Consider the following 23,249-nt stretch of genomic DNA (forward strand, 5'->3'; position numbering starts at 1 on the left):
ACATTATCATTTTTCCCTTTATTTCTTTCCCAGACCGACCCCATAGTAACAAAGCAGTGGAATAAGAGGAAGGCCACTTGGAAATCTGTGAGTAAACTCAAAATTATCTTAACTCAGGCTTTATGAAAGTAGTAAATATAATAGTGGAAAAAAGTGTTTTGCCACAGTTGTTGGCAAAACTGATTCCTCTGCCCGCAGATAAAGAAGAGTATTTTTTTTTTTTTTTTTTTTTTTGACCTCGTTGCTGGAAGTAACAACATTCTGTGCTACAGTAAAGGAAGAATGGGTGAAGGGAAAGTTTCCTCTGACCGATGTGCAACTGGGAAACTAGGATGCAGGAATATTTGGGGAACCTAGCAGAAAAAACCTACACCCTTCCTCCCTTATCTTTCCCTTCCACCACTTACCTAACTAGTCTTTTACCCACAATACCTGATTTAACTTGCTGTGACCTGATTTTGTAGCACTTCATACTACAGTATAAATAAACATACTGTTAACCTGGGCCCTGATCTGGTTGGTAAGGGGTATTTACTCTGCTCCTCCAGCCTACTGTCCTCAACCCCAACACTCCATTAAGACTTGCCTTCATTCTAGCATGCCATCCCTTGGTTCCAAAGCTACGCAGTATATTAATATAAATAAAGATGAAACAGACTATAAATTTATCACATCAGTGATATTTTGGTTTGACTCACATGCCACTTTCAAAGGGAGCACTCGAAACACATGAAAACCTGGGCTGACCCTGCCTTCTAATGTATTGCTTCTGTTCCATGGCTTGATTTTTGCAACCTGCCTTTCAAGTTAAAGTACATTTTTCAAATTCAGACAGTAATTTTTTTTTTTTTTTTTTTTTGAGTTAATTAAGGTCCCTACACTTTATAGTCTGTTGTTCACCAAGACCTACTTTTTTTCAAAAGGAGAGTTAATACAACAGGTTGTCCTTCAGAGACAGCTTGAAGGAACGATCAAGCTGTCATTCTTGGAAAGAATGGAAAGATCAAGATGGCAAACAGGAGATTTATTTATTTATTATTTTTATTAGGGACATATGCCTGTCATAGAATATGTAGCCTGGTTTGCATCTACAGTTAAATTAATACAGATCATCTCAATCTGTTAGACTATTTCATTTATAACTTTTAACTTTTTTTTTCCCCTCATCGAAGTCACCTCCAAAGTGATGGATCCAAATTCTCCCAAGCTTACTTGAACATTTTTCAAGTGTTTTATGAATAAATTAAATTCCCCACACATGAAGTCCTATTGCTTAAGAAATCTCAGTGTTACTGCTAGGCGGGAGAATGAAACTGATTATTTAACAGAAGTTTTCCAACTCTCCCAGTTCTTTACCCTGTGGGCACAATGCTTTGAACTGGACAACTTCAGAAGTTTAATGGAATTTCTCCTACTTATATCAAGGCTAGATCTAGCTCTGTGAGAAGAAAGTAGCTTGTTGTTCATGAGCAATGTCTTTCACCTTTAAGGGCTAGACAAGATGTCACGATGTCTTTCAAACAGGGCTTCAAGAGGCATTGGAAGTTATATGAAAAAGGGTGCGGTGCCAGGAGTAAATGAAAGAATAGCAATGTTCCAAAAGTTACTCTAATAAAATCAGAGCCAAAAGATACATTTTTCTAAGTCCTTAAAAAAGCAAGATTAACTTTGATATAAATGCAAGTTTTGCCTGCTTAGAAACAAACTGACTGTGGTTTATGTATGGAGTTGAACAATCAACAGTTCCAATATTTAAGGGTGTTTTTCTTTCTTAACCACAAAAACACAACTTAAAAAGACAGGTTTATTATTTGAGACATAAAACGGAAGGTTTTATGGACAATTCTGTAAGAACAACACTCATTATTGCATTAGTTAGTAAATAATAATGATAACAGCATCAGACTGGTGATTGCTGTCAATGAGTAATGAGCTAATGCTCTTTGTGTATTTATTATTAGATTTTCTGTGCTCATCAGAAATTGAGCGTAGTTTTGTTCACTGCATATATCTTCATATTGCAATCAATATAATGGTACACTTTTCATAGACATCAGACTTTAATATTAATTTGTTTTTATTTATACACCATGGAAAGACAGAGAACATCTTCACTTCTATGATAAAGCCTTCATTCAAAATAAAGTATGGTTATATCATCACTGGGGTTAAGAAGATTTTATGTTTACTACTCAAAAGATTAATGGGTCACTCAAGCATTTACATTCTCATACATTTTTATGACAGTGCTATGAAGTAAATTTGATGTATGTTCAGAAGAGAATGATAGGTTTAAATGTCTAACAGCTGCTCTTTTGAATTTCAGCAATGTTTTAAGTGTTGCTACCATTTAGCACTTCCACTGCTCAGTGCAATTTACTGTTCGCCTGCATTAGTTATTTGTATTTGCACAGGAAGACAAAAGGGAAAGAATTAGGTGCAGAGTAGAAACAGTTTTACTTCCTTCAAGTCACCTGAATCTAATCAATCTTATGGCTGACAGTGTTGGGAGAAAAAAAACACACAATATGTTTCAGAATGTGTATTGAAAGATTTTACTGGAAAAGTATCATAGGTACAGAAACTGTGTGAACAGATACAGACCCTTTGCTGGATCTGGTTTGAAGACTATTTCACATTTTGAAATGCATTAGACGTCCTCTATATCACAAAAGCAATTTTGATGAGTAAACAACCCAGAGGGGGGCTGATTCCAGCACAAGTCATTGAAACAGCTTGGGGATGGGAGTGGCAGTAGCAGCAGGAAGTTCTGGTCTTTTAGCTCCAATCAACTGAAACAGCCTCAAATGCTGCTGCAGTCTTTTCCTGTGTGAAGTACACAACACTGGATGTAATGCGCTTGGTACACGTCACTTAAGACAAGACTGTTTAACACAGCAGGGGAACTTGGTTCTCTAATCACCCCCTACCATGAGCCAGAGCCAACACAGAGGCAATTAAATGAGAAAGATCAGAATGTCACAACAGGCAAGCACAAGCTGTGTTAGGGGACAGGGTAGTCACAAGCAACCACACAGATCTGCTTTTGCATGCCTTTGCAGCTCCTTACTCCATACATAGCACCAGTTGTTCCAAGAGTACCTGTGGGCTTCAGCAGTCCTCACAGTGCATGTAGCAGGGAGCTTGGGCTGCTGCCTGTAGCCCTTCTCCAGCATGGCCTGTGCAGCATACAGAGCCTCAGTTCTAGGATGAAGGAGCATGTGTGTGACCACACGTTCCCATTTGTCCCCATTCTGAAGAGGGCTTAGTTTGCCCCTGAGTCAGGGTTTCACAACTGTCTCATTATATGAATGAGCAAAAAGACGGCTACACTGAATTCCAAAAGCAGTCAATAAATCTTTCAGAAGCCTAATTTTATTTTAGGAATGGTGCCTCAGGCAAGACTTGTGTGGCTTAGAAAAGAAAATGTTTAAAACATTTGCAAAAGTTCTGTAAACCTGGCTTGCCCCATTTCTGCTCTCTGTGTTACGCGATTCTGAAGAGACACAACGTTTAACGGCTCCACTAAATTGGAGAACAGAAAGCACACCCTACCACTTATAGGAGGCACAGGTTGTTGTTACTTTAGGGTTATCATTGCAATACATTTATTTTGTGGCCAACTTCGTGACTGCCTGGAGAAATAGAGTCAAATTTAGTCAGAGGCACTCTGTTAAAGTTCTAGAGTTACGAGCCAGAGTTTTAACACCATCCTACTACCACTTGCTGGCCATACAGGACAGACAACAGAATCTCAGTAAACATCAACCATGTATCTTACTGTGTTGATCTTATATTTCAAAAGAAAAACATTTTCACTATTCCTAGACCTGTTACTCTGTGACATCCTCCAGTCATAGAATAGCTTGCAGAAATGCAAATATAACAATTAGCCTTGGTCCCCAGCATCACTTGGCCCCTGCAGTCCCTCACCTTGCCCACCCACCTCCAAACCAAGAATCCACAAGAATCCCATGCCTTCTGCAGAGGCAGTCTATGACCACATACCATGTCCCTGTCTGAGGCACTCTGCCATGTGGGAAGTAAGGTTGCTAGCTCCTAAGCACGTCTTGCTACCTGAGAGAGGCTAGAGTTAAATGGGGAAGGGTACAATCAGGGACTATTTTTCATAATATGGAAAATAAAGGGGGTGTGGGGTGGGGAGGGGGCAGGACTTTGCATGTATATTTATTGCTCCCCGAATGATGTGTATCTAAGACACTCAGCCCTCCTACATTAGCAGCCATCCAAAATCTATAAAATTTGAAGGAAAGAACAAAAGAAGAACATGTCTTGTGAACTTTTCGATGCCTCAGAGAAGCGAGGCCAGCTGACGCAGGCATGCAAGGAGAAGTAACTCTGAACTACAAAACAGAAGTAACACAATAGAGCCGCCCATCCCTAATCTGCATGCTGGCTAAGCAATGCTTTGAAATGATCCACAGACTACAGAAAGACAAAAAAAACAGTTTATACATTTCCAGTACAGATAAGCTACTTCTTAAGACATTTTAAGTAAAGCATACAAAAACATGATCATTCAAATTATCAATCACTTTATCTAAACCCATTGTGCCTTGTTTTTCCAATACCTGAGTTTTCTGCTGTATACAATGAGGCTCATAATAGTTTTCCACTTTTCTCATACATTGATGAATGATTTTAAGGCAGTTGGACCGAAGGAGATGTGTCAGCAGAAATACAAATTCTTAAATTATTTAGTGTGGCAATACATCTAAGAAATAACTCATTCCATTAAAAAACTGCAGAACTTGAACTCCCCTAAGTTGGCAAAAATGCTTGAATTGAACTTTTTCTCCACAAATATTTCCAGAAGAGATAAATTTCCATAATGAAGTATTAAATAATTGTAAATTAAGTTGACATTAATTTCCATAATGGGCAACTTTTGAACAAAAAAAAAAAAATCAAGATCATTTTAGAACAACTTCCAGTGTCAAATAGTCTTTTTTTTTTTTCTATTTTAATTGCTATTTGGACAGCTTTTCCTCAAATTAATATTTTCAATATTTTACGAACCCTAATCACAAATGTATGATATTTTTATTCCCATTCGGTAAACCAGAAAGTCTTATTATTATAATGATATTGCCTAGCATTATTTTCTACTACACATAGATTAGTTGCCTGATCTCTCCAAACATACTTAATTATGACTAATAAAAAACAGATAAATAAATGCAGATACACAAATTAGGACAAATATAATGTTATTAATGTTGCTTTAATTTATACTCACAGGAAAACTTAGAGCAAGGTATAAATTTACTAGCTGAAGAAAATAAATGAAAAGATAATTAAACTCTAATTAAAATTACACTCGGATGTACAGCTGCAACGATGAGTAATTCTGGCTAGAGCATCATTAGCCATGTACGTTAGCATTTGTTTGTACTTATAGCTAGGCATGAATTTATTTGGAGAAAAAAAGATTTTATTTCAGCATCCAAGCACATACTTAGTTCCCCGAAAGATGGTGTATTTAAGTCGCTCAATAGCAGTGGATTATCCATGTGTTTAAGATTAAGCCTGAATGAGCGCTTTGCTGAATTCAAGTCGAAGTGACGCTTAGTCACAGGCTTCGTTTGTGCATCTGTGCTAGCTGCTAGCAGGGTAAGAGGATGTGGAACCAAACCACACCATCTTTCATGACTCCATGTTAGGGATGTATATTGGGTCTGTCCAAGTCCCAGACTATCAGGATTCAGTTCTGGAGAGCAGGCAGACAAGGCAAAATCCTGACCAGCACAGCTGGACTAATTGCTGCGTGGTTAAGAGCAGAGCTCAAGATGCACAGCATAGCACCAAGTGAGATCAGTCTCAGCACTCTGCATGCAGACATATAGGCAGTGCCTGCAACTGACAGCACATCATGCACAGCTGCAGCAATTCTGTGTGCATTTTTTTTTTTTTTTAAGAGAGCATACAACAGCCTAAATACCATGCCAATTGCCAAGGCAAAACAGATATGTAAGAGTGTATGCATCTTTGCATATATGCAAGATGAAAACCATGGTGTCATACAGCTTTCTGAGCCACATAATAAGTCACTGAAGAACCATGAGTGGAAAGGGGTCCTGGTCCTGTGCAAGTGCATCTAGATATACACATACTCTAATCTGTCTCATCTACTTAATATGAAGCTGAATAGCATTAAACTTCTACATTACACATTGATGTCCTCAGACACCATAGGTAGTCCTCATATCCTACAGCATGCTGGCAAACTATACTAGACCAAGTAGTTTGGTTGTAGGTTTTCTCCCTTCACTACCCTTGTGTAAGCATATTTTTGTGGCATCATGTTTCATAGAACCTTATTTTTTGCAAAGCCAAGTGATTGATCAGTTAAGAAATAAAATAAATTCTCTGTATAGAGCATGTATAGAGAAAGTATAGAGAATGAGGAGTGAATGAGTGAACATACCCTTTCCCACAAGGTGGGAAAAAGTATACTTCCAAAAACTTAGAAAACAATTCACTAATTTCTATATCCACAGCAATTTCCTGCTGGCTCCTAACAGCTGGCCTGAGTAATCTTGGTTGTAAGACAGCTGTAGCTACATTCTGACTTGCTCCAAAGCTTGTGCCACTTTTTGCAACTGCAAAGCAAAAACCCTAGCAAGTCAAGTTGATTTGGTTTTACACTCACTTTCCCTAGGCTGAGAGGAAGCAAAGATACTGAGCAATCAAAAATTACTCACTAATTTCTATAGCTTCTGAATGGTCTTTTTATAGAATTAGAAATGAAAGCATTCTTTGGTGTCAACAGCTGTTTATACACTTATGTTTTCCCCACTAACTACATAAAACATTCAGTCAAAATAAGAAAAGACAGCATCAAGTAGGGCCTTTGGCTTTCTTCTCCTTATACCTTACTGACTACTCTGACCCGCCTTTAGACTAGCAGGACCACATTTCTGGTTTTTCACCTTGGGAAAGGCCTCTCCTTTGTAGTTCAGGAAAGAAACATCATGGGACAAAATACAAAGCACTCCAGACTTGAGCTCTCACACTGTGGTCAGCATTAAAGCCTGGATTATACAGCTAGAGAAATTACAAAGAAAGAGGCATCTCTAACCGTCTTGAATTAATTTTTATGAAAGAAGAAAAATCTATGTTATAGTCCTTTCTTAAAAGGCCTCACAGGAAAGGAATAATTATGGAAGTCTGTAGACAAAGCATTTTAAAAATCCTATTGTACTTGCATTTAAGTTAATGGTAAAAACTCTGCTGACCTCAGGAGCGTAACACTTTACATTTGTTACCAACACATAACTGTAGGAAGTTATGTAACATAATTGATGCCATTTTCCCTTCTAAATTAATCTAGTGGAATTAAATCTGTCCACACTGTGTTTTCAGGAAAGATTTTCTGCAGTAAGTTCTTCCTGCTGTACTATATATTAATTTCTATTCCAATTAGCATCCAGAAAGGTCTAGGCTCCGCCCAAACATTTAATTGTTTCAGGCAGGGAACAATTCAGCATCCACAAATTCCGCTTTATACTCTTCTCCCCGTTGTTAAGGGTATCCTGATTTGCAAAGCTAGAGCATCAAGATTATAGCTTAAGAAAGCTGTTCAGAGCACTCATGCTGTGAAACACTCATAAAACAAGGCACAAGCAGAGCTAATACACAGAACAGGGAGCAGATGCATCAAGTGCATGACGAGATGCCCCTGGTGAGAAGGGGCTATCTGAGAGGTGCCAGTGCTCTCTGGCCCCTGCCCTTTACATTTTACGCTATTATGCTGCTGAGCTCACTCCGGCAGTATATCTGGCCACAAAAGAAGCAAACTTGAGCAGACCCAGCACAGGCCCTTGTGCAATGAGAGCGAAAGGCCAAGGCATGCTGCACTCAGCAATGCCGTACTTCCCAGGGAGTGCTGGGGGCAACACCGGTGGCTGTCAAGGCTCAACCCTACATCTGGAAGAGGGGACAGTGGCTCAAAGTACTTTGCAAACCATGCCTTTCCTAACCTGTCTCTCTGTAAGCAGAGGGAGCTGGGGCCTGATATTTTGGTTTTAGGTTTTATAATTCTCATTCCTGACAGGCAAAAGCTTTTCTGCTAGTTGCTTTAAAGTAAAATAAAAAGAAAGGAAAGAAGAGACAAACATTTCTAGAATTATTTGTTAATATTTTTTGGCAGCTGTACATGTACTACTCTCTTGCTGTGACCATAATCGAAGCCTAATGTTGCTCCCAAGGAATTCTGTGGCAGTATTCCCACCAACTGTAGTGCAGGCAGATCTGTGGCCTTTGTTTGGTCAAAGCTGTTCCAGATGGAGGCCGAAGGATTCCCACCCGGCATTCCAGTTATAAAGAATGATTCTGCCCTTCTCTTCCAGAAGCAGTTTTCTGGCTCCAGCTACAGTTGACCTGTTGGGACCAACAGTGGAAATGTTCCACTGCCATCATGCAGCATGACCCACCCCACGGGAGAGAAGGGTAATGCTAGGTTTTATTAACTGCACAGCTGCCTCATCAATGCTAAGATAGTTACATTTGGTGCAATTCAGTTTAGAGTTGCATATAGTGAACGGGTTTCAGATAGTCACAGAAATGTAGCTGCAGCTGGGATAGAAATGCAATTATAGCACACAGTGAGACAGATTTTGAAGGATATCAACTGTCTAGTTAGCTTCACACAGAACACTAAAATCCCAGTACCAGTACACCTACCCACACAGAACCACACCAGAAACATAATGCAGGAAAAATATGAACTACACTAAAAGGGAATCTGACAAAAATCAAAATTCTTTAGTTTACCAGTGAGATTCCCCTGGGATCTTAATGGTGAAATAAACAGACAGAAAAATAAAATTTGCATCTTCATAACATACAAGAAGCTTAGCAGTAGTTCTGTAGCAATGGAAGTGGGCCTTGTTCTCAGGAACACTAAACTCTTCAGTATTTCAGCTGAGCATCAGAATAACACTGGCCACCTTTGAAAGCTTAGACTGCTATCATCATTCATTGTCTATCACCTTTTGAGCATGACATCTCCCTTGACTTCGTTAGTAATTCGCTGCTGAAGTACAGCTCTAGTTCTGTAAGCAAACTGATGCTTGTTCATACAAGTAGGACTTCTGAGCAATGACCACAACTTCAAGCTGTAGAAAAGTAAAGTGATGTCTCCCAAGTTACCACAGTACCCAGCATGATTTTTTTTTGCCCTAATATGCTTGATTTAACAGTACCATAAAAGGTTGAGAAGCTCTCTATTCAGATGGGAAGGTGTGCTAAATCACACATGAAGTCCCTGCACATCTCCCAACATCCCTGTGACCAGTGAGGCCTCTTAGCAAGTTATCAAATCCATACTTCCTCAGAAAATCCAAGTATAGGAAATTAAACTTCTTCCCATATACTATGTGGCCAAGCTGAGCCCACGCAAGCTAAAAGCCTTGTACCCCGGTTAGCATTCTGGCATGAAACCCTGCAACACCAATGAAGAACGCATGGGTTTAAGGCACCCGGCATGCTTACATAGAAGACTTCTGTATTCCCAAGTGGAATGTGTACTGTTATAGCACAGCGATACCTCTGGTACACAATGTAATCGCCAGCTTAAGAATTTGTTTCATAAATCAAGGTTGCCTTGTCTTTCTGGTCAATTTAGCCATAGAAACCAGACAGATCTCAAACACAAAAGGACATACAAACGCTCTGTTAACATTTTCTAAGAAATAGTATGCTAAAATGTAACCCTTTTGTCAAGTTTCATTAAGGGACAGATTGAGAAACAAGGGAGCATACAAAGCAACTTACATGTATTTAGGCACTCCTGTAACATATCTAACATTCTTGTACGTTGAATCAACAGTCCAAGAAAAACAGGAGTTCTGACCGATTGTTTTGCTTTTCCCTCTGCACAATTACTATATGGGCTTGACTTTTTTTTTTTTTTTTAAACAATTGTAGATTGTACCTGTTGGCCAGAGGCACTTCATTGGCTCAGTTATGTTACAAGACTAGAGAATAAATACAAGTTTACAGAAGTTGACAGAAAGCAGAAGCAGGAGGGTATGGAACATGCTTATATATAAACTACTATTCACTGAAACGAGCTTGTTTCTTACTGTCTTGGGAAGTGCTGATTTAAAAAAAAAAAAATACACAACACAACTCAACACTATTTTTCTATAAGCAAATAGCTTTCCTTGACTTTACCAGACACCAAACCCAGATTCGAGTCTGTATTAATATGAGTGAAGTTGGTGACTGTCTCCAAGATGACATACTAATGAAACAGACTTAGTAACCAAGAGGCAGAAATAACTATAATGCTTCATAGGCTTCTGAAACCTGTCCAAAAGTTTTCCCTTTGCTACATTTCAATCTGATGAAACAAAGTCAAGGAGCAGGAAAAGCACACATGATAAGGTATGTGATGCTTTGTGTTCAGCAGGCAAATTTGTATGACATTTTCTCCCTTCCGTTTTCTCAGTGAGTGAGTGAAAGCTTGTGCATGTTTGTCAGATCGGCCCTCCATTAAATGTCTCTTCATGGAAATAAGGGGATATTTATGCACAGTGACTAATGAATGGATGCATTCCAGCATCTGCTATTGTGTATTTCCTGTAAAGTCATTTATTATTCTATCTAACAAACACAGTGTTCTTGGTTGATGCTTAAGATTAATGAGGCATTTACTCCTATTCAAGAAACAAGTTCAGAAGACACATTTTCTCCCATTCAGCTGGGCTGATAGTTTAATTAATGCCATTAATACATATAAGTCACCAAAACCTGTTTTATGGTAACACTGAGGAAAGTTGGCAAAGCACGAGGATTTCAGAGATAAAGCTACAGCATAACACTTCCCTTTGTTTCCAGGTAGTACAGGATTCTCCAGACAGAGGGGTTATCTTTGGGACCGTACAAGTAACAAACAAACAAGATGTAATGAGCTGAGGTAATGACAGAATATCAGTCTTAACTCCACTTGTGTGGCCTTAGCCAAACCCTTAATGTCATTTAATTGCAATTTTTTTTTTGTATGTGGATGCATGTCGTATCTTCCCCAGTAGCACAAAAAGAGAAGGAAGCAAATGCCTTCACTGAAACATATGAATTATTACAATAAACTATAACCAGTGCCACAGCCTATGGTTTAAATATACTTGAGGGGAACTTTTCAAAATGTGCACTACTGCACTGATACGACAGGTGGAATGCAATGTCTCTTTCAGTGCTCCTAGAGTGCATTGCTGAAGTTTCTGTATGGGGCCTTTTTTTGTTAGGGATGCATGAACGCGTTTTACCTAATTGCCAGGCCCACTCAGGCCAGCACAGAAAGCTGGAGCAGGACTGTTGCTGGGTGCACATTCCAAAAGCTGAGAACTGCAAAGCAAGGAGTGAGCATGCAAGTGTGCGTGAGGTGGGGACACACCAAAAAGCAGTGAAAGAGGGCATGTAGCAGGGCTTCTTAGCCCTTTTCTCAAGAGCAAACAATGCACCAAAACAAACGTATACCATACTCTTACGATGATGGTAACCTCCCTGCAGCAACCTAAAGTGATTATCTGATGATCCCCACTCTCTCCTGAATTCTAGAATAAACAGAAGATGTCAAACAGCTTGGAGACAGCATTCTTACTGAATTAGAACAATAGTCCAAGGACAACATCCATTGGTGATCCAGACAAATAAATACAACATACACCCACGTTACAAGTATAGATGGCTGCCTGCTGAGCTTCTGGAGGCAGAACACTGACTTCATTTGTTTTAGCCTCCTAATTATAATTTTTCTTTTCTCACTTTCACTGTCTTTATCTCAAAGACTGATTACAGGAAGAAAAAAAAAAAAAAAAAGAGGCCAACCCTCCCTAGAAGGGAAGAGACTTTCAACATTAATTGTCTCTCCAAACAAGAGAAATAAGCAAAGCACAACTGGAACTGCTTATAGAGGAGCAGTAGATCACCATATGCCATGGTTGCTGGTAGTGCTGTGCAGTGCTCTGCCACCACAGTTTGCTACCCCAGCTAACACCTTCTGAAAGCAATCCTCCTCATGCAGCAGATGACTACAGGCACAGGGATGGATGGAGAGTTGGGTATAGTGCCTGCTGGAACAAGGAACTCCTGGACAATTGAACAGAGAAAGGCCATTAGCTTCTCTCTGTTATTGTAATTCCTGAAGTAAAATGAAGCCAATGCAGGCTAATATGATAACTAGAAGGCCTCGAGGATCACACTTCAAGGCATCTGAAACCTGTCCTACAAAGAAACAGTTCTGCTTATACTGGAAATTCGTCAGTGAAAGGAATCTCTATGAACACGTTGCCTGTAAGATCACCTGCTGTCCCTGGCAGTCCCATCCAGAAGCTCTAAATGGCTCTAAGACTGAGAATTTTCTTAGCCCGGAACTGTTGATACTATCAACAGGTGAAGGGACATACTATGAACAACAGACCAAGACCCACTAGAAATGCGCAAACATACAGATTTCAGCCACACTCCCCAGAAACAGAAAATAGGAGTAAGAAAGACCCAGGAAGCAGTATTTCCTTCACAAAAAGCATTTCAAATAACATCTAGCTATTTTAGATACTTATCCCTCTATTGTGGGAATAATATAGATATCTGAGGATAGGCAAAATAGAATGCAAGATGATGTACAACCTAATTCTCAGTTCTATTTAAGAGAACAAACCTGATATTTAAACGTACTGCTTCAAATTGTTTTGAAAAAGTTTGACCAATAGCCTCGAGGGATTTTATTTTCTTCCCCTTCCAAAGGTTTCCCAGTGCTTAGCCTGTGGCTGTTAGCATTAAGTTTCAAGACACACTGTACTAAACTGTATTAGGCATGTGAAAGGACTTTCATTCCTCATTAGCTGTGCATAAGAAAGGATTGTAACTTTTAAAAAGAACTAAGAGGCTTTGTAAAAAATTCAAACTTCCTTTTAACAAAAATCATACTTGTTAAAACTTTTTTTTTTACTCTGATCTGAACTATGCTTCAACTCAAAGCAAATAAAGTCATCAGTTGACTCCATTCTGTTAGAAGACAGCATTTAAAAAAGCAGGTCCAATGGGTCCTTGAACAGTGGTCCCTTGTCTGTCACATCAAGACATGGCTTATACTTCACACACTATTGACCATGAAAAGCAATCTTGCGACTTTTGAAGCCCTATCACAAAAAAAAAAAAAGCAAGAGAAAACTTCTTGAAATGTTGAGGATTGGGGGGTGACTGCTCTCATCTCCTATGATTAATGACTTGTGGCCTTATTGTGTAGAGGCTGCTAATTAGCTTCAGACTGATTAAGGCTGCAGAATGCAAAATTCAACTTGATAAACCTGGATGGCCCCCACTTTCCACCCCAAGCAAGCCTGATGCACAAACTGACATCTACTTTCTTGAGAAAAATACTATACACATTCTCACTAGGAACTAACATAATCCCAAGTGGCTCTGGAGTTCAGCTTCACCTAATCAGAAACTCAAACTGCAGCATTTTTCTGCACAACATGATGATTATTTGTCAGACCTATCCAGGTTTCCTGTTTTTTGTCTAAAAACATGCTTGGCACATTAAGTAAACAGATATCACATACTAAAAAGTCTTTTCCAAGATTTTTCTAAAATTTAGTTTAAAAACAAAACAAAATAGCTAGTGGATACTTTTAATCTTTTGTTATCCACTCATTAACAAGTGAGAGCCAGTAAATATTAATGCCAAACAGTTGCACACAGCCTTACTGCCTAGCATTTTGACCATGTTCTTTACTGAAACTTTACTTTGATAAAAATGGCTTGCCATAGCTGTGGAGGTGGAGGTCTAGCACAGCAAGTTTCAATCCCTTCCCGACCTTCCCCCCTCCACCCCCCCCCCCCCCCCCCCATCAGATTAAATCTGCTTGTTAAGTTGATCTTCTCATGGAAAGCATTACATTCTGCTAACACAGGAAGGTCACAAATACTTATGCCAGATTTTTAACACGAACCTCATCAAACTGATGTGCTACAGCATAAGGCTGATTAGCTTAATAACTGATTACTCGTCCTCTGGGCACCAGCAACCAACATGAAAAACTTTAGCAGCTCATATAACAAAGTAATATGAGTATGCTTTTACAGAGACCTACATTTCCAACAGGGAGGAAAACAATGTACATTTGCAGAACACCTCTGAAGAGGGAAAGCTCCTTGGTTTTGGTGGGATGGATTTAAATGCTGATAATTTTTCCCCTACTGAATAATACCTAGATAAAGAGACCATGTAAATATTTGTGCACAAAGGACAAATTAACCAGATTACCTCACTGGCATTACTTTTGATTTTAATTACGTATACACTTCTGAATAACTTCAACATGTCAACAGTCAGAATTCAAGAGGCTTCCTTTCATGCTCTGCATTTAGAATTACAGAGTCATAGAATACCCTGAGTTGGAAGGGACCCATAAAGATCAGAGTCCAACTCCTGGCTCCATACAGGACCACCCCAAAGTTTCCCAAAATATCATCCACCTGTGTCTCCCTCCCCCTCCAACCAGTAGTGGGACTGATTGCTTTAAAGACAGGGCATCTGTTATACCAGATGCTGTATGTTGTGTAGTAAAAAGACAGTCATACCCCAAAGAAACAAGGTCCAGTACTGTAAAAATAATTCCATATAGGTTATTACTATGAGTAACTGTAGCATGCCTTCCCAGGGGGCAAGTTTCCAGGGGTGGTGTTAAGTTTGTGATGAAAGGCGACAGATGGTCATTGGAAATAGTAACTTCAGGTAATGTGAGATGACTATGATAGGCAATGCAAATAGAAGGGCATCACTCACAGCCTCTTTCACACCCTCAACAAGAAGCCTAAGCATATGTCTATCCTGAAACATTTCAGCAATCCCTTTAAAGTCAGTAGTAATCAGTTTTCTTAAGTACTTCTGTACTTAGAAGCTTATTTTCACTTTAAAGTGTATACACTACACAGTACAAACATTAATAGACCAAATTCAGCACTGCTGTAAGGTGGCACAGTTCTTCTGACAGCAATGGATCAATGTCTTACTCAAGATCTGTGATTTAACTTTAAAAACATTTTCTAGACCTTACCCAGTTTCTCTTTTGCCTTATTTTGCTTTCAGCAAAGCTCTTTGTAGCATAACAACTCACCATCTTTCTAGTCAGACTTTGTTTATAAAACCTTTATTGTTCAGGAACAATATGGTTGTGACCTGTTAGAAGGAAGGACTGCAACTGGCGCCCTCTCCGTACTTTCTCAGGGCACACTTTGGGATGGAGTGAATGGAAAACACAGTCGTATTGATGTCAGCCAGAAGAGGAAAAATAGACTTCCCCAATAAATCTAAACATAAATCTTTTTGCTCTGTCTCACCATCTGTATGAATGCACCTAAAGCACAAAATTACTAAGGAGACCAATATCCCCAAGCCTACAAAGCTGAAATGCTGCTTGCAGACCATAATGAATTTGGTTTATATTTAGGAAGTTTTGGAGGAATTTACAGGGAAAAAAAAAAAAAAAAAGCAACAGGTGGAAACATAGCTTGGGTCAAGACAAAGTGAATGAGTTAACATTAACATATAATATTAATAACATTATGAGTTTGTGTTCAAACTTCAGTCTTGTGTGCCAGCTCCCTCTGACCCCTTATAAATTTATTTAAGGGTGATATTTGGGACTTATTGTTTCTTAATTTCAGGGCTCTTAAGGCAAACATTTCAGTGAACTTTAATGGGGAAGCAAGTGATTTTTGAAACCACAACTTTCTTCTGCACTCTGAGTAATGACTCATGCAATTTGACTTAAATGATCAAAGGGTACATCAAATACATTGTCCTAATACCTGAGTGAAATTTTGGGCCTTAGCTGGTAGCAAGCAACTCAATTTCATTGAAGCCAATGAGCCATGCTGGCTTACACCAGCTGTTCAACTGCCCCTTCTGCCTTAGTTCGGTCCTTTCGCATCACACAGCCCATTATAAAAGGTATTGCTGTTTTTTCAAGCAAGTGTATATCAAAGTCATCACTTTCTTTTTCCTAGTCTGTAGGCACCCTCAAGCCTCCTCAGCTAATTTGCAGCTCAGTATTTATCAAAGCTGCTCTCACAGGCACATATGTAATTAAGAGAGGAGCAGATCATAAAGCAACAGCAGTAAGTAGCATTAACTCCTTTTCCTTCCCCTATTGTTGTCTTTGTAGTGCAAGTTCCTCAGGGCAGAGCACATACTGTTTTTCCTCTATGACTCCATGCACAGATGTGATACTGACTGTATCAGATATTCAACCAACTGGAACCAGCTATACTACAACTGTAATACAACCAACAGGACTAATATTAATTTTCCTCGTTCATCTTCTCTAATCCATTAGATTATTTCATTCCCCTCACACCGAGCTCCCACCCTGATGCTTCATTTTCTGTGCCTTCTTTGCATGCTTAGGGCCACTACAGCCACTTAGAAGATACTAAACCCCAACCATTTTAATTACAGAAGTCTGAGGGGCTAGCAGAGGCCTTTATGACTATCTAGACATATCCTGGTGGCTAAGAGTAGATAAAAGCTTTACTATATTTGGCAGCGGGGGAGAGTGGGAACAATCAAGTAGATAAGCAAGTGCAAAATATTATTAGGAGAATGAAAATTTTTATGTAATGAATAAGATGCATCACCACAGCATCACCAATGAAATGTATACTTTTTGCCAATAGAGATTGGTTCAGTGGAATTCATTTTCTGAAATCACTGATCCACAACACAGAATAATTAGTGTTAAATATATACTTAAAGAAATGTACTCAGTTACTTTGGCAACATTTAAAACTATAATGAGATAAGTTCAAGTGCACATCTTAGACACCTTTGCTATTTTGATTCTGAAACGGAAAAAAGTTCATAAGTCTTAATTGTTTAGATTTCATCTTATTCATTACATAAAATATACCTGCAAACAAGTGTTTCTCATTTATGCATTATGGACAAATCCTGGGGGATTTACATTAACATCTATACACTGATCAAATTAACAGCAGCTATACTTCAAGTTACAATTTAAGCTTCACTACTGTGTGTATGCACACATCACACATGTATGTGTGGACGCACTCATACACTTCTCTTTCTGGATCCCACAGGCCTCGACTAAATCAGTGTTGCTAGAAAAACACATTAAAATGTTTTAATTTTATTAGCCAGCTACAAAGTTTAAATATAATTCACACCAAGTATTTGGAGAAGGAATGCAGTCATTTTTCTGGGCAAAGGAAGGTCTTAGATCACTTAAAACCCAATTCTACCCCACGGTGAATCAAAAAACCCTCTATCAGCTCCAGACCTTAAATAACCTTCAGATCATAACTAGCAGACGAGTGCTGGGAACATGGTATTTTTGTGAGGCTGAACGGTACCAGTACAATAGGCTCAGTCACTTGCGGAATACAGCCAATAACTTGGGTTTTCTAATTTTACCTCCAATGCCACAGAGAAATTATACACAGAAGCATATATTCAGTGAAATCATTTCTGTATTTGCATTATTACTTATGTTTTTCTAGCTTTCATTCAATTCTGACAACAGAATTTTTCTGTAACATCTTCCATCTGAGCAGAGCATATCAAAGTGCTTTGCAATGAGTAATTACCACTCCAGTTATGAAAAAAATCAAAATAAATATTTAATTATTGCAATGAAAGGCAAAGGATCCCATCTTATTCAAGCTATGCTAGAGAGAAACATTAGCGTAAATACATCAAAACTAAAAACATGACAAGAAGTGATTTCGTAAAATAACAGTTCTGGTGAATCAATGCATATTCATCGCATAACCTCGTATAGCAAACTCCAGGCAACTAAATTTGAATTCCTGCTTAGAAAATACTTTGATGCAAAATAATTATTTAGGTGGCTTAAGTAAGTTGCATACCTACTGCTAATCCAAGTTACTCATATTTGATCCGCATTCCCTGCTTTGTATCAGCCAACCTGGACATACCTACTCAATGGCTACCCACTCCTAATAACAGAAAGGTGGGAGGTAAAAAACAAACAAACAAACAAAAAACAAACAAACAAAAAAAAAACACATCTTACCTTAAACAGTCTCAAAAGAAAAGTAGGGTATCAGTCAAACAGAGCTGTTCTATTTCTCATGAGACAAACACAAGGAACCATGCTATGATGTGAAGCAAGAAAGGGAATCCCCTGCAGTTCCTCCAGGACCTGTGAAGGAATCATCCATCCAAATTTCACAAAGAATTCATTCTATTCTCTGTATTTTCAATACAGAAAAAAATAAAAAAATTAAAAAAGAACTCTACCGCAATGCTCCTTCCCCACTTCCAAACAGCCAGACCAATTCACAACAGCCACAGCCTATCCATTCAGTAGAACTAAAGGTATTTAGCAACATACAGAAGAATGTTTAAAAGTTTAACTGCACATATATTTTAAACCCCACTTCTAATGGGGGTAGAATATCTATGTTTTGTTCTAGCATAAAGCACTTTATGAGAAATCATACAGCCACCCTACCATCCACAGGCAGTATCACCCTTGCTCTTCAGTGTTAAGCAAAATACCTTGCTAATCCTCCTCACGGCTTTCATAGTCTGGTGATTGGTTCAACAGCTGAAAAATCACCACTAACCCAGTTCAGATGTCCTCATTAGTACCTGCTAATGCTCATATCTGCAGCTCCTGCTGTCAGGAGGGGCCTATGGGAGACTGTAATGACAACCAGAGTTCAGGGGATGCTGTGATACCATAGGAGAGGGTGGGGTGGTTAGAGGTACAGTTTGGCCAGGCACTTCTTTTTCTACCAAGGTACTGGGTGCAAAGTTAATCATGGTAATGCAGAAGTGAAAATGCTCGTTTCTGCTTGAGAGCTGGTGTGTCCTAAGCACAGCAGTCAGGTAGATGAGACACCAGAAGCAAGAACCTGTGAGATATTAGAGTGCTGAGGCGCACCGAAGGGCACAAGGGAAAACAAGCGGAGCACAGATCTGAGAAGTGACGACCTGTGGCAACAAGCCACAAACATACATGCAGGTTATGCATCTGCTTAACAAATGAAGATGTCTAAAAACAGACTGTCTGCATATTGCATAATAGGTCTCATGATTGGAGGTTTACAAGATAGTAATGGGGCACCCTGCTTAGCACCAGGAATAACAGCGAGACCATCTTAATTTACAGACATCTTTGAGGCAATATGCGTTTTTAGGCCAATTTAATACAAGAGGTGTAAGGAGAGAAGGAAAGACAGAAGGCTTTTGAGCATACAAACACTTTTTTGATGGCAGAAAGGACATAAAAATCAGTAGAATGGGAAAACCTGCTTTCTTGGCTTTTTGGTTGTGATGCAGAAAACTGTGGAGAAATAAAATTTTTATTGCTCAATATAAACCAGCTCTCCCAAGCCAGGTCATAACAGATTAAGGGGCAGCCAGAGCGTCTATTTCCACTTAGCAACTAGGAAATTAACTTTATTTTCAATTGTTTATTTTGTACTACAAAGCTACCCAGAACAAAAACACTTAGCATATTTCAGATGCCTTATAAAAAATGTGCCTTGTGATGTGGGGGGGAAATCACCAGTACTTAAAGTCGGTAATTAAAATTATTAATTATAGTGAAAATAATACATCCATTCTCCAAGCAAGCCATCGTAATGCTTAATAATTAATTGCAATTTCCTGTAATAAATACTAATGAATTCATTTACAAAGTAATGTAGCTTTATATGTTTATTCACTTTTCTATGAAATATTTGTATTTGTGTAATGTCAACAATTTAATATGCTAAAGTCATTTATAAATATTTATATTAGTTTCAACACTTCTTAATAAAAAGCAGTTGTTTCACATAAATACCGAAGCAATCTTCAGAGCACATCTGTGTCCACAGCAAGCACTCAGGCCTGGCTTGTGAGTCCTTTTACCATCTGTGAGCCTGCATGTTGACAGTGCACCAGCCAGATTAATGTCCCAAAGAGCAGACTGAGCAAGCCTGCGGGGACCTTGCCCTAACCTGGGCTTTACCAGCATCCAGCCTGCCTCTCTTCAGAGCCCAGCCTTTCTGTGGGGAAGAGATTCAGTCACTCCTTGGAGAGAAGAGCCCCAAACCACTGAGTTTAGCAGCTCTGAGTAACCTCTCCCACCCTGTACAATTTCCTATCTTTGTTGAAGTCTTCGTCCATGCTTCTACCGCATCAGCTTCTAAGCATTCCTCTTCCCACACACAGTCTGCTAGGACAGCAAATATTTATGACAGCTTTTTCTACTCAGCTGTTTGATTCATCTGTGAATGTTATTAGGCGCAGCGTTAACCTCTGTTGTGCCATGTGGGATGTGTACCTCCTGCTGCACTTGCGTTCCTGCCTCAGAGAGTCTCAGCAAGGGTGGCAGCAGTACGCGCGGCACTGCCCTCCACAGAGCTCAAGGGCAGCTCCTGCAGGGCGAGGGGGCACGAGCCTCCTGCCCTTGGTGGGCCCACTAATGCTGAGACTGGCTGCCACCTGTGTCACTTAGCTGGCTGCGAGGGCAACCGCCCCACATGTTAAAACACGAACCTGCAATCCCTGACTGCTTCTGCGATCACCACCACTCAAGCCTTGTGCTTGGGACCGAAGCTGGATCAAACCCGGTGTTGTACTTGTGGTCATGGAAGATCACATCTTCTAGAGCACTGGCACTGCACTGGTGGTGAGGCATGAGGTAAAACAGGACACATCAAAACTGTCACCTTGTATACCTGTCACACCTGGGCCCCAACTCATGTCCCTTGGGTACAGCACTTATGGCCAGCTGACAGTGCCTTTCTGGTGCTCTTTCACTTGATTCATCTCCCAGATGCTCATCCCCCTCATTTATGCCATCAGCACCAAAGTCTTAAAGCAAACAGGACTGAAGAAAGGGGATTCACACTGCCCTTCTAAAGGTCATGAGTTAGCATGGCCTTTTTATTCCTCTGAACATGAAATCCTATCACATCCAGTACCTGCCTGCTTTCTCAGGCACTGCCATGGTTTTTGCTTGTAGCTAGCTGTCCTATGATTTAGGAGGGAGTTACTGATCTGACTTGGGAGCAAAAGAACCAGCAGATACAATACAGGTTGCTGCGAGTCAAGGGGTAGACCTTACTTCAGCCCAAATTATAACTGTGAAATGAGAACTTAAAAGGGCACCGATAGCTAACCTATTCTGGTCCCCAGCAAAAGAGAAAACAAAACAAGAACAAACAAACAAAAAACAAACAAACAAACAAACCAAAAAAAACACCTCTTGCAGGCCACAAGCAAAGAAGAGGCTCTCACAATCAGCTTCTTGTTCCTTTACCACCATTAGAAGCTGTAAATGACACTGGACAAGGAGAAACTCCGTCTTTTGTTCTGTTTGGGAATCCACTGAAACAGAATGCTTCCTGAGGAGTCATGCCTCCATGATGAAAACTCCACAAAAGACATGAAAAACAAACAAACAGAATAAGCCTGTCTAGTCACAGTCCTTCACAGAAACTTCTGGAATTAATTATACTCCTTTGTCCGTGTTTGGCCTTAGGCAGTCAAGAACCACACTAAAGGCAGTCTTGCTCTGATCTTCTGGGCTTGTCTCCAGATAGAGGCTGGAACTCTGGACTCAGGTATCTCACTAGGACAGAACATCGCAGGGCAACCTTCCTTCAAAAAAAAAAAAAAAAAGGAAAAAATCAAAACCAAAAACAGCATCAAAACCATCCTTCACACCCTTGCTTGATCTCTTCTCTTGCTCAGTGCATGCTTGAAACCTTTGAGATCTTAACTCATAGGACCAGGCCCCCAGGGAAGGTACCTTCAGAACTAACATCAGCGGTCCCTCTCAGCCATAGGTCTGCACATTTGAACCCCATCAACACAGCAGGCTCCAGGCAGAAAAGCAGCAACCCTCAACTCTTAGCAACACCCATGACTCCCTCTTATTCTCTGAAGCCACCACTTCACAAGGCCAGAAGGGCCAGGACTCTGATATGTCCACACTAATGATCCTTCTGAGTGAAAATCCCCTTTGGGATTCCCCCATGGGTTGAGGTGTGTCCTTCCTCCCAGGTGGGCTGTGGTGTCCCTGCTGTGGCAGGGGGCTGGCTCCGAAGGCAAGGGAGCCCTTGGGCAGGCTTGCTGTGAGTGGGGCTACGGTAGCACAGCACTGCTCCCTTCCCTGCGGGAGGGCACGGGAACACCCACTGAGGGGGCAGTAGCTGCACCTCTTCCTCTCAAGGGCCACATGACAAGAGGTGGGCGCTCCCCTCATGTTTCACCCTCTGTTCAAAGGCAGCTCTAGATACCCTCACCCAGACTGCATGAGCAGCTGCAAAATCCAGCCTCCCCAGGGCCCTCCCGGGGCACTGCAATGCAGCTGTTACCACCGGGAGGGAGCTGCTCCCAGGGAGCTCAGACCTGGGGCAAATTTTTGTAAATGTGAGACTGCCATTCTGCTCGCACCTCTGCTGTCAGTGTGCACCTCTACTGTACAATGCTAAGACCCAGACTCTGGCAGACCCATCTAGCACACAGAGCTCCTGTGGTCTGTGCTCAGAGAGCAACACATAAGGAGTAAGGGGATTAGATTGTATTGTAGCTTGAGAGCCAGGTTTGGTAGAGTGTTAATCTCCAAGAGTATCATTGCCAAAGTCACTTCTTAATCTGGCAGTTCAAGAGGGACAGCCTCTGTCTTAGGACCTGGGGCTAACTTATTTGATGTCACACTATAAGCAGAGCAGGTGCCGGGTTTGCAATGTATATTTGATGTCTAGTGTTGAAAAGTGAATTGATTGAAATGCTGTCAGGCTGCATTTTGAATGATTGCACTACTAATGTCACCTACAGGCATCTTGACGGACATTCTGCCTTACACAGAATACAGTAGGCTGGAAATCATCATTTGCAAATCATCACCTTTGAAAGTACAACTACCAATTCAGCTGAAAAACAGAATTGGAAACATGTTGAAGAAACATTAACCTGAGGAAGTGAGCAAATCAGAAACACCAAATATTTAGGCTCATGGATTTCTCATTATGGGAATTTTCAACCTACTGTATTTCCTCCATGGTGTTGCATTTCAAAAACTGTATTTTGTTTGATAATATATTTCTACCACAGGAAATCTAATCAGGTTGTCCTTTTTTTTTTTTTTTTTTTACTGGCATTCATCAGTATGGCACTTCTTGGTCTGTTCATTTATGAAAGTAGTTTTACAAAATCTGTCACTATG

General features: G+C 40.1%; 1 long non-coding RNA gene across 1 annotated transcript; it reads right to left on the minus strand.

Moving 5' to 3' along the window:
- Positions 1–4,288: 4,288 nt before the first annotated feature.
- On the minus strand, positions 4,289–18,820 carry LOC137859745 (uncharacterized). The gene is made up of 3 exons (XR_011098508.1): positions 18,534–18,820; positions 18,093–18,221; positions 4,289–8,403 (listed from the first exon to the last, which is right to left on the minus strand). It is a non-coding gene; the product is annotated as an uncharacterized lncRNA (long non-coding RNA).
- Between the last annotated feature and the right edge of the window lie 4,429 nt (positions 18,821–23,249).

This window comes from Anas acuta, chromosome 7 (assembly GCF_963932015.1).
Source record: "Anas acuta chromosome 7, bAnaAcu1.1, whole genome shotgun sequence".
In the NCBI taxonomy this organism is placed as follows: Eukaryota; Metazoa; Chordata; class Aves; order Anseriformes; family Anatidae; genus Anas; species Anas acuta.